This window comes from Rhinopithecus roxellana, chromosome 8, assembly GCF_007565055.1.
Source record: "Rhinopithecus roxellana isolate Shanxi Qingling chromosome 8, ASM756505v1, whole genome shotgun sequence".
NCBI lineage: Eukaryota > Metazoa > Chordata > Mammalia > Primates > Cercopithecidae > Rhinopithecus > Rhinopithecus roxellana.
The window spans coordinates 120878004-120890299 of NC_044556.1; positions in this window are offsets into that span (position 1 = coordinate 120878004).

A 12296-nucleotide genomic window follows, 5' to 3' on the forward strand; every position below is an offset into this window, starting at 1 on the left:
CAGTAGGCTGAGGCAGGAGAATCGCGTGAATCTGGGAGGCAGAGGTTGCAGTGAGCCAAGATCACACCACGGCACTCCAGCCTAGGCGACAGAGCAAGAGTCTGTCTCAAAAAAAAAAAAAAAAAAAAAAAAAAATCCTACCATGGGTGACCAAAATATTTTCTTAAGTATATTCCTGGAAACAGTGCTGAAATTACTCAGAAATGGATCTAAACAGTAACTATCTCTGTCTTGCAACAGAGATACCCTCCGATAGCCTCTCTAATCCTTCCTGGTTCCTAAAAGTCCCCCCATTAGTCAATAATTCTCTTCAATTAATTCATTAATTCTAAAGTTAATAATATGAATACTTCTAGGAGAAAGAACACACTGAACCTCTATTTCTGTTTACACTTTTATACATTCAAATAAACAGCTACTTAGCAGAAAGTACCAAGGGAGTTGTACAGCCAAGCCTTCAGTTGGGAGTACAAAAGAAGTAGCTGTCTGGTGATGATGATTTAGAGTGGGGTGCTGCAGAATAGGATTAAACCTAGTATCTGGAGGTAGAGAAAAAGGGCATCAAAGTACATAAAAATGCTGCGGGCACTGTTGTGTGGAACTGGCCCTGTATTCTGGAAGGGCCATCTGTAAGGCTGAAAACACCCTACCTATACTTGCAGCACTTGGTGGATTGTCAAATTAAGCTATTTCCCTTGCAATTATTAACAATTCTGGGCTCATCTTAAATGCTGGATTATGGTTTGCATTGGACATTTGGGGGTGCCCAGAGATTGTAGTCCATCTGGAGACTTCCTGGTCTGTATGTTGTGTCATTTTGATTTCTTGTTGAAGGGCCATGGGGACTTAGAATGGGCATCCTCAGGAGATTCAGAGGAGCTTTCTGCCAATTGAATCAACTATAGCTTTGACTTAGCTTGTTTCCAAAATTGTAGGCACTGTTGCTCCAAAATTAATATTTTTGAATATTCAACACATCCCTGAGGAAGAGCAAAGACCTCCCCATCTTTGTTTCTTTGCAAAACAAGTCAAGATGAAGTCTTTGCTGATGAAACCCTTGGCTCCCTCTCTTCCAGCTGCACTTCACCCCTGTGGCTGTCCTGCTTGGAAATCTCAAAATAGTCACAACAGCTTGCCTCCAAGCTAGAATTGACCTAGCCTGTCTGGCTGCCTTCCAAAAGGGATTTTTATGAAAATATTATTTTTTTCTCTTCTGAGACTTTTTTTTATTAGAACCCATGCAAAACTGTATCATTCCCCATTTGCCATTATTTTCAACTTCCAAAGTCTTTTTTTTTTTTTTTTTTTTTTACTTCATCAAGGACATGTGTTTCCTTCTACATATTTAATAACAGTTTCTGAGAGGAATCTGTGGAAGAGAAAAGCATGATGTACTGATCATGAAAGTGGGAAGACATTTGGGATAATAATAGGAAAATATTTGAAATCCTGAAAAGAACTGTCCCTCCCTCCAGTAATCAATTCTCTCTTGGCTTCAGTGGGAACTTAGTTACCCTTTACTTTTTGCACACATAACAAAAATACTGCTGTTGACAAAGTCTAGACTGTAATAAGGAGTCAGTCCTACTATGAGTACCTTAATAGTTCTGCCAAGTGGGCCTCATTCCCAAGTTCCCTGTCAGAATACCATGGCTGTGTTAACTAAGAGTAAAGGCTTACTACATTCTACTGGAATTATCTGGTCTGTTCAGCTGCATCTCCCATTATACTATGAGCTCCTGAAAAGCCAGAACTGTGCCTTATTCACCTCTCTGCTCCCAGTCCTCATCACAATGCTGACATGTAGGCAGTACACAATGAATGTTGAAGGAATGGTAATGAGATCTATAGTCAAAAGACCAAAGATGCAGCCCTTCATAGCTTACTAACTAAGTGTTAGAGAGAGAGTCACTTAATCTTTACAAACCTCCTTTTCATCTGGAAAGTGAAAGGAATATCACTACTTTCTTCAGGAGTTAATCAAGGCTTAGATGAAATAACTGTATGTGAAAATGATTTGTTAACTATAAAGAGCTGTGCAAATGTTTACTGTCATTGTACAGGCCCAGGGCAAGAGGGCTAATTACTCCCCTTTCTTCTTGTTCAACTCTCAATTCAGGAAGGTTAGGGCTCAAGAAAGACAGCATATTCTAGCACTGACTGTAATATGTACCATTTTTTTTAGTACAGACATGTCACCCTTTTGAGCCTCTATTTTACCCTCTGGGAGTTGAGGATATTCTGTGAGATAGACATAAGATCTAAGACACTACCTTACCCATTGTGAGCACTTAGGAAATGATCAGAGGGAAGTCAAAATGGTGTTGTGAAGGCAATAGACTTTGAAGTCAGACAGACATGAGTTAGTTCAAAGCCCTGCTCTGCCATGAAATAGGAGGGTAATCTTGGGCAAGTTACTTCTATTTTTAAACCTCAGTTTATGCAGCTATAAAATAGGGCTAATATTAATACCACCTGCATGAGATTCATGTGATCATTACATGAAATAATGGACACAAACTGCCAGGCACATGTTGAGCATGTGGTAGGCAAGGTAGTTCCTTGTTTCTTCTTCCCTGAAATCAACAGGCTGTCATCTTCCCAGACTCGACTTTTCCTGACAGAGCACTACAACTTCAAACAATCTAAACAATAGAAAAGAAAGGTTGAGCCCTGCTCATCCTCCAAGAGAAACTCAAAGGCTAGGCTTAGATTTCCAGAAGTACCCTTCTCACTATCCCCTTCTCACTATCGTTATCTATATATTTCACCTGATGTCAGCTACACTGTTTCCCTTTGGAACAAATTCCAACATCTGAAATTATCAATGGCTCCACCATTCTAAACACCATTTTAATAAGCATCCTTACTTTGCAGAGTCCAAGTCTTTTATAGCTATGAAATATCCCTTACTAATTCTGGTCAGATTTCAGGGTGATGGCCAGGGTTTATATCCAGGTGGATGGGAAACCCTGCTGGTGGTAAATGGCACACCTTCCTCCAAATTTCATTTCTGCAGATGGTTCCAGGAGCCACCATGGATGCCAGATCTGCCTTCTCTGCCTGGGCATCTTACTCTGCTGTCTGAGGTTCCTGTACTCACTAACCTTTAGTTTCCAGTCAACAATTTTCATATGTTTCAATTGCAGTCAAAGGCATCATTTTTCCAAATAGTTTGCCTTAGATTACTTGCAGCAGGTTGACCCAAGAAGTGATTGCTTAAACCATATTTTCCTTGCACATACACACCAACATTCCATATACTTACTAATTATGTAATACATTGCTTAAGAAAAGGAACACTGGGATTTTTACCTACTGGTTTCTAGAATATTAAGTGGCTTAATTTTTAAGCAAAGTAAAAATTTTTGCAAGTTAAAACTTCCATGAACTTTATTAAAACTTTCATTAACTTGCAGAATTCTCATTCTCCAATGTGAGAATTCTTGTGAGCCTGTCACATATTGTCTCTCTCCCTGTAGAGTTGGGGAGAGCATGTCTGGGAAGGCAGAAGTGCAAGTTCATTGTGCTATGGCTGTTGCTGGGACACAAAGGTGGCATCACAAACACTGATTATTTATTATCCTAATATAGTTCCAAGGACTGTATTAGGTCCTGTTTGAATCTCTGATAAGAAATGGAAAGGAATATATATGGACTGAATCACATTTTCCCCTTAACAGAGAAGAACCTCACCTAAGACCAAGCTTACCTTGGAGGTCAAGACCACGTGCCCTCAGTTGACAACGCCAAATGTTTATTGTATCACATGACATCTATATCTGTTCCCATCAGGAATCAGCACACTTCTCTAACAAATAGGCTGTGCATTTTATCTAGCATACTTCCTGTCAATGCAAGGACCTGTTATGTGAAAACTGTATTTTTCCCCCCAAGGTTATCCACCCCCCCATCTTTTGAAGATCAAATTTACATCCAGTCTTTTTCATTCATATGGTACGCTATTATCTGTCAAGCATTTCCCAAGTTGAAGGAAAGAAAAATGTCAGCCTTTCGGTTGACCAACAGCAATGCTGTAAAGAGTAGTCTTGGTGTGCACATGGAGAGATACACCTCACCCCTTTGACCTGTATCGGTATCCTGCTTCTCCTCTGTCCATGTGTACAAAGGCAGATGAAAAGATGATGGTCTATCCCTTTCTATCCTTGTCTCAATGCCTACATTTTGATTGTGAAATATGAATAACTGAAGCTTTGTTCATAAACCCAAGATCTGTAGGCATTTCAAGGACAGATTTGGCAATAAAGCAAAGAGGAATAGTCCGTAACTGCTGTCACGGTGCTATCTTGGCTTTCTCTGGTTTGTATCTATCTTCAAACTTTTTTCTGCCTCAAGTCTTTGCCTCCAGTCTCTGCTGTCCATCGGATGGCGAAATTATGATGGAATAACAAAGTAATTCCTAAAGTGTATTCAGTACCAGTGTGTGATACGCTCTATACTTAGCACTGTATTATCCAATTTAATGCTCACAAGGTGGGCACTATTATTCTATCCATTTTACTTCAGAGGAAAGGAGATTTTTAGAAATCAGGTATTAGGCAGCTATTACATGAGTCTTAATACAGGAGCAAGTCATCAAGACCGTGACCAGAGTTGCTACCATTAAGACTTCTTCAAATCCACTTCTCCCTTCCACTGCTGGCTAACAACAAGTAGCGGAGGAGAGATGGATGACAGGGCAGGAACAGTGGTGCTGAGAAGAAGGTTTGTTTTGAATGATTAGAAACGAGGTCATGGAATAGATTTTCTTTATGTGTGAAATTCCTTATGTGTGTCATTTGTGACAGTAGCCTTCTACGCAGAGTGGAATTGCATGGGAGTTCAAACTGGGCCCATGCTGGCAGTGTACTGGAATGAACACAACTAGCCAACCCAAATTTTTCCTAACAAGGTACCAGGGAAATACAATTGTATTCACTTCAGCATCATGAAAATGGAAGGAATTCAGTTTCTGCATGGAATCCCAGAAATTGAATCCCAGCATGGGAGAAAGAAATAAAACTCAAGCCACCAAAGACAACCTAATACTGCACCCCCAGAATACCAATTACTTTTTCCCCTCTAATTCTCTTCCAAAAGTACTGCTGTGCCACTTATCAACCTACCTGCATTAATTTGTCTAGTAACAAACATGTCTAAGGTGCTAAATCATTGCAGGTTAGTGCATGTATGTGCAGTAACCTGTGACAGAATAACAAATAGCAAATACATGAAAGAAGGAATAAAAGTTTCTGCCGCAGTTAATGTAAGGAGTGCACATCAGGTTCATGAAATATGCCAAAAATAATTTAAAAATGAGACTGCCTCCAGCTTTGTTCCTTTTGCTTAGGATTGTCTTGGCTATGCGAGCTCTTTTTGGGTTCCATATGAATTTTAAGATAGTTTTTCCTAATTCTATGAAGAATGTCAATGGTAGTTTAATGGGAATAGCATTGAATCTATAAATTTCTTTGGGTAGTATGGCCATTTTTACGATATTGATTCTTCCTATCCATAAGCATGGAATGTTTTTCCATCTGCTTGTGTTCTCTCTGATTTCCTTGAGCAGTGGTTTGTAGTTCTCCTGGAAGAGGTCCTTCACTTCCCTTGTTAGCCGTATTCCTAGGTATTTTATTCTCTTTGTGGCAGTTGTGAATGGGAGTTCATTCATGATTTGGCCCTCTGCTTGTCTGTTATTGATGTATAGGAATGTTTGTGATTTCTGCACATTGATTTTGTATCCTGAAACTTTGCTGAAGTTGCTTATCAGCATAAGAAGCTTTAGGGCTGAGATGATGGGGTTTTCTACATACAGGATTATGTCATCTGCAAGCAAAGATAGTTTGATGTTCTCTCTTTCTATTTGAATACGCTTTATTTTATCTCTTTCCTGATTGACTTGCCAGAACTTCCAACACTGTTGAATAGGAGTGGTGAGAGAGGGCATCCATGTCTTGTGCCAGTTTTCAAAGGGAATGCTTCCAGTTTTTGCCCATTCAGTATGATATGGGCTGTGGGTTTGTCATACATGGCTCTTATTATTTTGAGGTGTATTTCTTCAATATCTAGTTTATTGAAAGTTTTTAACAAGAAGGGATGTTGAATTTTATCAAAGGCCTTTTATGCATCTATTGAGATAATCATGTGTTTTTTGTCTTTAGTTCTGTTTATGTGATGAATTATGTTTATTGATTTGCATATGTTGAACCACCCTTGCATCCCAGGGATGAGAGCAACTTGGTCGTGGTGGATAAGCTTTCTGATGTGCTGCTGGATTCAGTTTGCCAATATGTTATTGAGGATTTTACAGTATCCAAAACAGCATGGTACTGGTACAAAAATAGGCACATAGACCAATGTTACATAATAGAGAACTTAGAAATAAAGCCACACATCTCCAATCACCTGATCTTCGACAAACCTGACAAAAACAAGCAATGGGGAAAGGATTTCCTATTTAATAAATGGTGCTGGGAGAGCTGGCTAGCCATATGCAGAAAACTGAAACTGCATCTCTTCCTTACACCTTATACAAAAATTAACTCAAGATAGATTAAAGACTTAAATATAAAACTCAAAACTATAAAAACCCTAGAAAAAGTTTAAGCAATACTATTCAGGGAATAGGCATAGGCAAAGATTTTATGAGGAAATCACCAAAAGCAATTGCAACAAAAGCAAAAATTGACAAATGGGATCTAATTAAATTAAAGAGCTTCTGCACAGCAAACGAAACGGTCATCAGAGTTAACAGACTACCTACAGAATGGAAGAAAATTTTTGCAATCTATCCATCTGACAAAGGTCTAATATCTAGAATCTATAAGGAACTTAAGTAAATTTACAAGAAATAAAGCAAACAACCGCATTTAAAAGTTTACAAAGGATATGAACAGACACTTCTCAAAAAAAGACATACACGCAGCCAACAGACATATGAAAATAAGCTCAACATCACTTATTATTAGAGAAATGCAAATCAAAACCACAATGGGATACCATCTCACACCAGTCAGAATGGCAATGATTAGAAAGTCAAGAAAAAACAGATGCTGGCGAGGTTGTGGAGAAATAGGAATGCTTTTACATTGTTGGTGGGAATGTAAATTAGTTCAAGCATTCTGGAAGACAGCGTGGCGATTCCTCAAAGATTTAGAACAAGATATAACATTTGACCCTGCACTCCCATTACTGGGTATATATTCAAAGGAATATAAATTATTCTGTTATAAAGATACATGTACGTGTATGTTCACTGCAGCACTATTTGCAATAGGAAAGACATGGGATCAACCTAAATGCCTATCAGTGACAGACTGGATAAAGAAAATGTGGTACATATACACCATGGAATACTATGCAGCCATAAAAAGGAATGAAATCATGCCCTTTGCATGGACATGGATGAAGCTGGAAGCCATTATCCTCAGCAAACTAACACAGGCACAGAAAACCAAATACTGTTTGTTCTCGCTTAAAAGTGGGAGCTGAACAATGAGAACACATGAACATAGAGAGGGGAACATACAGGGGCCTGTTGGGGGATGGTGGGAATTGCAGAGAGCATTAGGAAAGAAGAGCTAATGCATGCTGGGTTTAATACCTAGGTGATGGGTTGTTAGGTGCAGCAAACCACCATGGCACATGTTTACCTATGTAACAAACCTGCACATCCTGCACATGTATCCCGGAACTTAAAAATAATTATAAAAATTTAAGAAACCCCATGAGGGTGATAGGAAAGATCTCTTCCTCCTCTACCTTAAACCAGGATCACTGTAACATAGTAATTAGATTTTGATTGTGGTGAACAAAGGCACTTTAGAAACCTCCTAATGAAACTTTGAGGAAAAAGTGGAATTACCTTTCCAATGTTTTTCTACTGCACAAAATTGTGAACTCTTTTCTCCTGCACAAAATTGTTAACTTTTTGAGGCAGGAACTGTTGGTTATTTGATTCCCACCACTATGAGCCTAGTTTCACCATCTGTGAAATGGAATTAATCATATCTCAGTATGCAGTTATAGCAGGACTAATAAAGTGATCATGTATATAAATTATATTTCTCAGTGTCTGGCACATGGAAAGACAAATTATAATTGTGAATTATTATTTATTATTGTGGTTATAGGGGAAGATGGGAAAAACAACCTTCAGACAACTATTTTACTCCACAGTCTCTTGAAAGACATGGAACAGAGCAGTGAGGAGCACTGGTTGGGGATTCAGGAGCCTGGTTTCCCTATTGATCCTTTTAATTAACCACCTTCTCTTAACCAATGACTTACAGTTCTAGATTTCAGTGTTCTAACATCATAATGAAATGGTTCATTTAAAGTACCCAAGATCACTTGTAGCTCTAAATTTCTCCAGTATTTTGTTTTTACTAAAGGGCCATTTTTTCCTTAAATTTGACCCTATTTAACAAATAATTACTATTTATATTTTTGAAACAACGGGATTATAGTATAAAAGTTTTCTTTCTTTGCAATATGAAGCTGTTTATTAATTTGAGATTAAAAGAGAAGGTAACAAGAGACTGTAATCTTATACCAATTTCATAATAAAGCCCACATTGAAACAGCACTATTCTGGGTCAAATGTCCAGTAATACCCAGCTTTCTGCCTAAGCCTAAGTGTTTGGGTGAAATAGCTGAACATAAATATGTATACATTCACCAATATAGTAATTCCAATTTTTGATGTTGTGTTTTTATCTGGACCATGAAAGTACCACTGTGCCCTATAATCCATACACAAAAAGAAACCTTCACCAGTGGTTTAAAAAAAAATGACTTGTATAAAGAGAATTGCATCAAAGGGAAATTAAGTGGTTGAGCAAGAATTCACACATGAAAAAAGTTAACTATCTAGTAATAGAAGTGCTGAAGAATGATCTATGTCTAAACACCCATATTTCTATTTAACTTACGTTTCTCCTTCATGTGGTTTTTATTGGTTAAATCAACAAATGTTCCTTTAGTTTCAACTCTGCAAGGCTCTTTTCTAGGCACTATGAGGAATAAAAATATTAACCAAATATAGATACTTTTCTCCTCAAGGAGCTGGCAGCTGATTACACATGGGGAATTATAATACAGAAGAGAAAGTGCCCCGTTCCCTAAGAGCACGACAAAGAATGCACTATGTACGTCCAGAGATAAGAAAGATTCTTTCCATCAGGAAAGCTCAGGGACATTTACAAGACATTTCAGTTGCGCCTAAGTGGGTGAGAAGGAGTCTGTGGATGGGACTGGGAAACAAGTGGTTTCATCTGTGTGGAACGTAGGATTGGGAGATTATGGAAGTGCTGGGAAAAGGGGCTAAAAGACTCAGTTTAAGCCACACTGTGTGTGACCTTGTGAAGGTGGCCAAGAAGCTTGAACTTCACTCTCTAGGCAACAAGAAATCATCAAAAATATTTTGGCTGAAGAATTACATTCCTATAGTTGGGCATTAGAAAGATCATTGTCAGGAAAGAGAAAAACAGGAGACATAGGAAGCAGAAGACCAGTTGGGAGACTGTTGCTACAAACTATGGAAAAATAAACCAATTAACTAGGGTAGCAACAGAAGGTCTGGAGATGGCGGGAGGGGTGTTTGGGAAATTTAGGAAGTCTGCCTGATAGATGGCGGCTACTCACTGGCTACATGGGCTGAGGGGTGGGAGGAGGAGTCAAAGAGGCCTTGAAGATGGAGAAACACAAGCTGAGAACAGAGGATGGTTACAGAGAGATGGAGGTTTTAGTGTGAGATTCTGGGAATATCCAGATGGAATTTACCAGAAAGCAGTTTAGGTATACGTCTGATATACTGGAATGAGGGTGGGGCTGGCAATAGATTTGGCAATTATTGGAGTGAATGCTATAATTGAAGAAACGAAACTGAGAGGAATTCTCACAGGAGATGTCATTGAGAGGAAAAAAGAATACAGATCTATATTTAGTGAGAAGGAGGAGGAAGAGCAATGTAAAAGAGAGAAAGAGGAGTCATATGGAAATAAAAAGGAGAACAGAAAAGCAGGAGTCATAGGACGAGAAGGAAGAGCATGTTAAGAAAGGAGTAATAATAAACTGCAGCCCAGACCAACCCAAACCATGAGAACGAATTCCAGTTACAGTCAGATAACCTCATAGCTTTCACCAGAGAATTTTCCTTAGACTGAAACAATGGGGAAGACTGTAATATATTTAACCAGTGAAAGATCACTGAAGCCAGCTGCTCCCATTTGATTTTTTTCAATATTGTATTGTAAAAATATTTGGATATACAAAAAAGTTGAAAGTATGTTATAGCGATATTCATATACAACCACCACCAAATTCTACCATTAACACTTTACTATACATGTTTTATTACAAATTTATTTATCTACTCATCCTTCCATCAATCCACCTTAGAACTGCTTTGCAAGGAATTCTAGGTAAATTATAGCCACCATTATACTCCCCGTGAATATGCCAGCGTGCACATCATTAGTTTAGTATTTGTTTACAGTTTTATTTTTCTTTGTGATAGAATTTACATGCAATGAAATACATTTACCTTAATTCAATATTTGCTAATTTTTGACAGATAAATCTATGTAACTTAAATCTCTTTCAAGGTATAAAATGTGATCATTACCCCAGAGAGTTCCGTCATCCCTCTTTTTAGGCAATCCTTGTCCCCACCCCTGCAGAGGCAACCACAGTTCTAATTATTATTATTATTGATTAGTTAATTTTTACTTTGTAAAAAATAGTTTTGCATTATCAAGAACATCTTATAAATGGAATCCAATGGGATTTGTTCATTTTGTGTCTTTCCTTACTTTTTTGGCTTACCATAATATTGATGAAATTGACTATGTTATTGTGTGTTTCAGTACTTTGTTCCTTTTTATTGATGAATAGTATTCCATTGTATGAGTATACCGAAGTGTAGTTTTCCATTTTCTTACTGACAGACAAGTAAACTGCTTCCAGGTTTTAGTTATTGTGAGTAAAGCTGCTATGAACTTTCATGTACAAGTATTTTGGTGGATATGTATTTTCCTTTCTCTTGGGTAAATACCTTGGAATGGAATTTCTGGGTTTATGCCGTCATATAATTTAATTTTCATAAATACTTCATGAAAGATCAGTATTGTTCTCATTTGTCTTTAGTGCAATTTACCTCCCTGGGACTCTAGCAGAAACTGTGCTTGAACCTTTCTCACCTCATGGTATTTTATCAAAGCTGTTTCCCATTCTTTCCCATCTGTCCTGCCACTGAGTGACAACGAGCAAACCAGAAAAGGGAGTCTGTGTCAACGTTCACTAACTCATATTACCAACACAGTCAGCATATTCCACAATGCAATTAAAACGTACAGTTTATAATTTAAAAAATATATAGAGATAGGGTCTCAGACTGTCTCCCAGGCTGGAGTGCAGTGGCTCAGTTAATAGTTTACTGCAGTCTCAAATTCCCGGGCTCAAGCAATCCTCCTGCCTCAGCCTACCAAATCACTGGGATTACAGGCATGAACCTGTACCTGGTCCTGGTTTATACTTTTAACGTTTACCTGTCTTCATTTGCATTGTGTAACATAGGCATAATCATGGTACTTATCTGTTAGAAGTATTGATTTAAGAAATATTTATTGGCCGGGCGCAGTGGCTCAAGCCTGTAATCCCAGCACTTTGGGAGGCCGAGACGGGTGGATCATGAGGTCAGGAGATCGAGACCATCCTGGCTAACACAGTGAAACCCCGTCTCTACTAAAAAATAGAAAAATCTAGCCGGGCGAGGTGGTGGGCACCTGTAGTCCCAGCTACTCGGGAGGCTGAGGCAGGAGAATGGTGTAAACCCGGGAGGCAGAGCTTGCAGTGAGCTGAGATCCGGCCACTGCACTCCCGCCCGGGCGACAGAGCGAGACTCCGTCTCAAAAAAAAAAAAAAAAAAAAAAAAAAAGAAATATTTATTAAATGAATATTATGTGCGGGTTACTAGAGATGAAATACAAACTAAAGAGACAAACTTACTATTCTCAAGCAGCTTTCAGTTTAGGAGAGAAAACAGTTAAAAAACCACACTAACAAATGGACTGTTACAAACTGAAATAAGAAGTCTGGAGAAAAGGGATACTGCTTTATGAAAATTTGCAATAAATGAAGACAACCAGAATATGGAATCAGGATGGACTTCCTTGAGGAAATAACGCTTGAACTGAGGAGTTAACATAGGTTAGAGGGTAAGGCAATATAGCAGTGGGGACCTCATTCCAGAGAGAGAGAAGAGCGAGGACAAAGTCCTTTGGCTGGAGGGCATG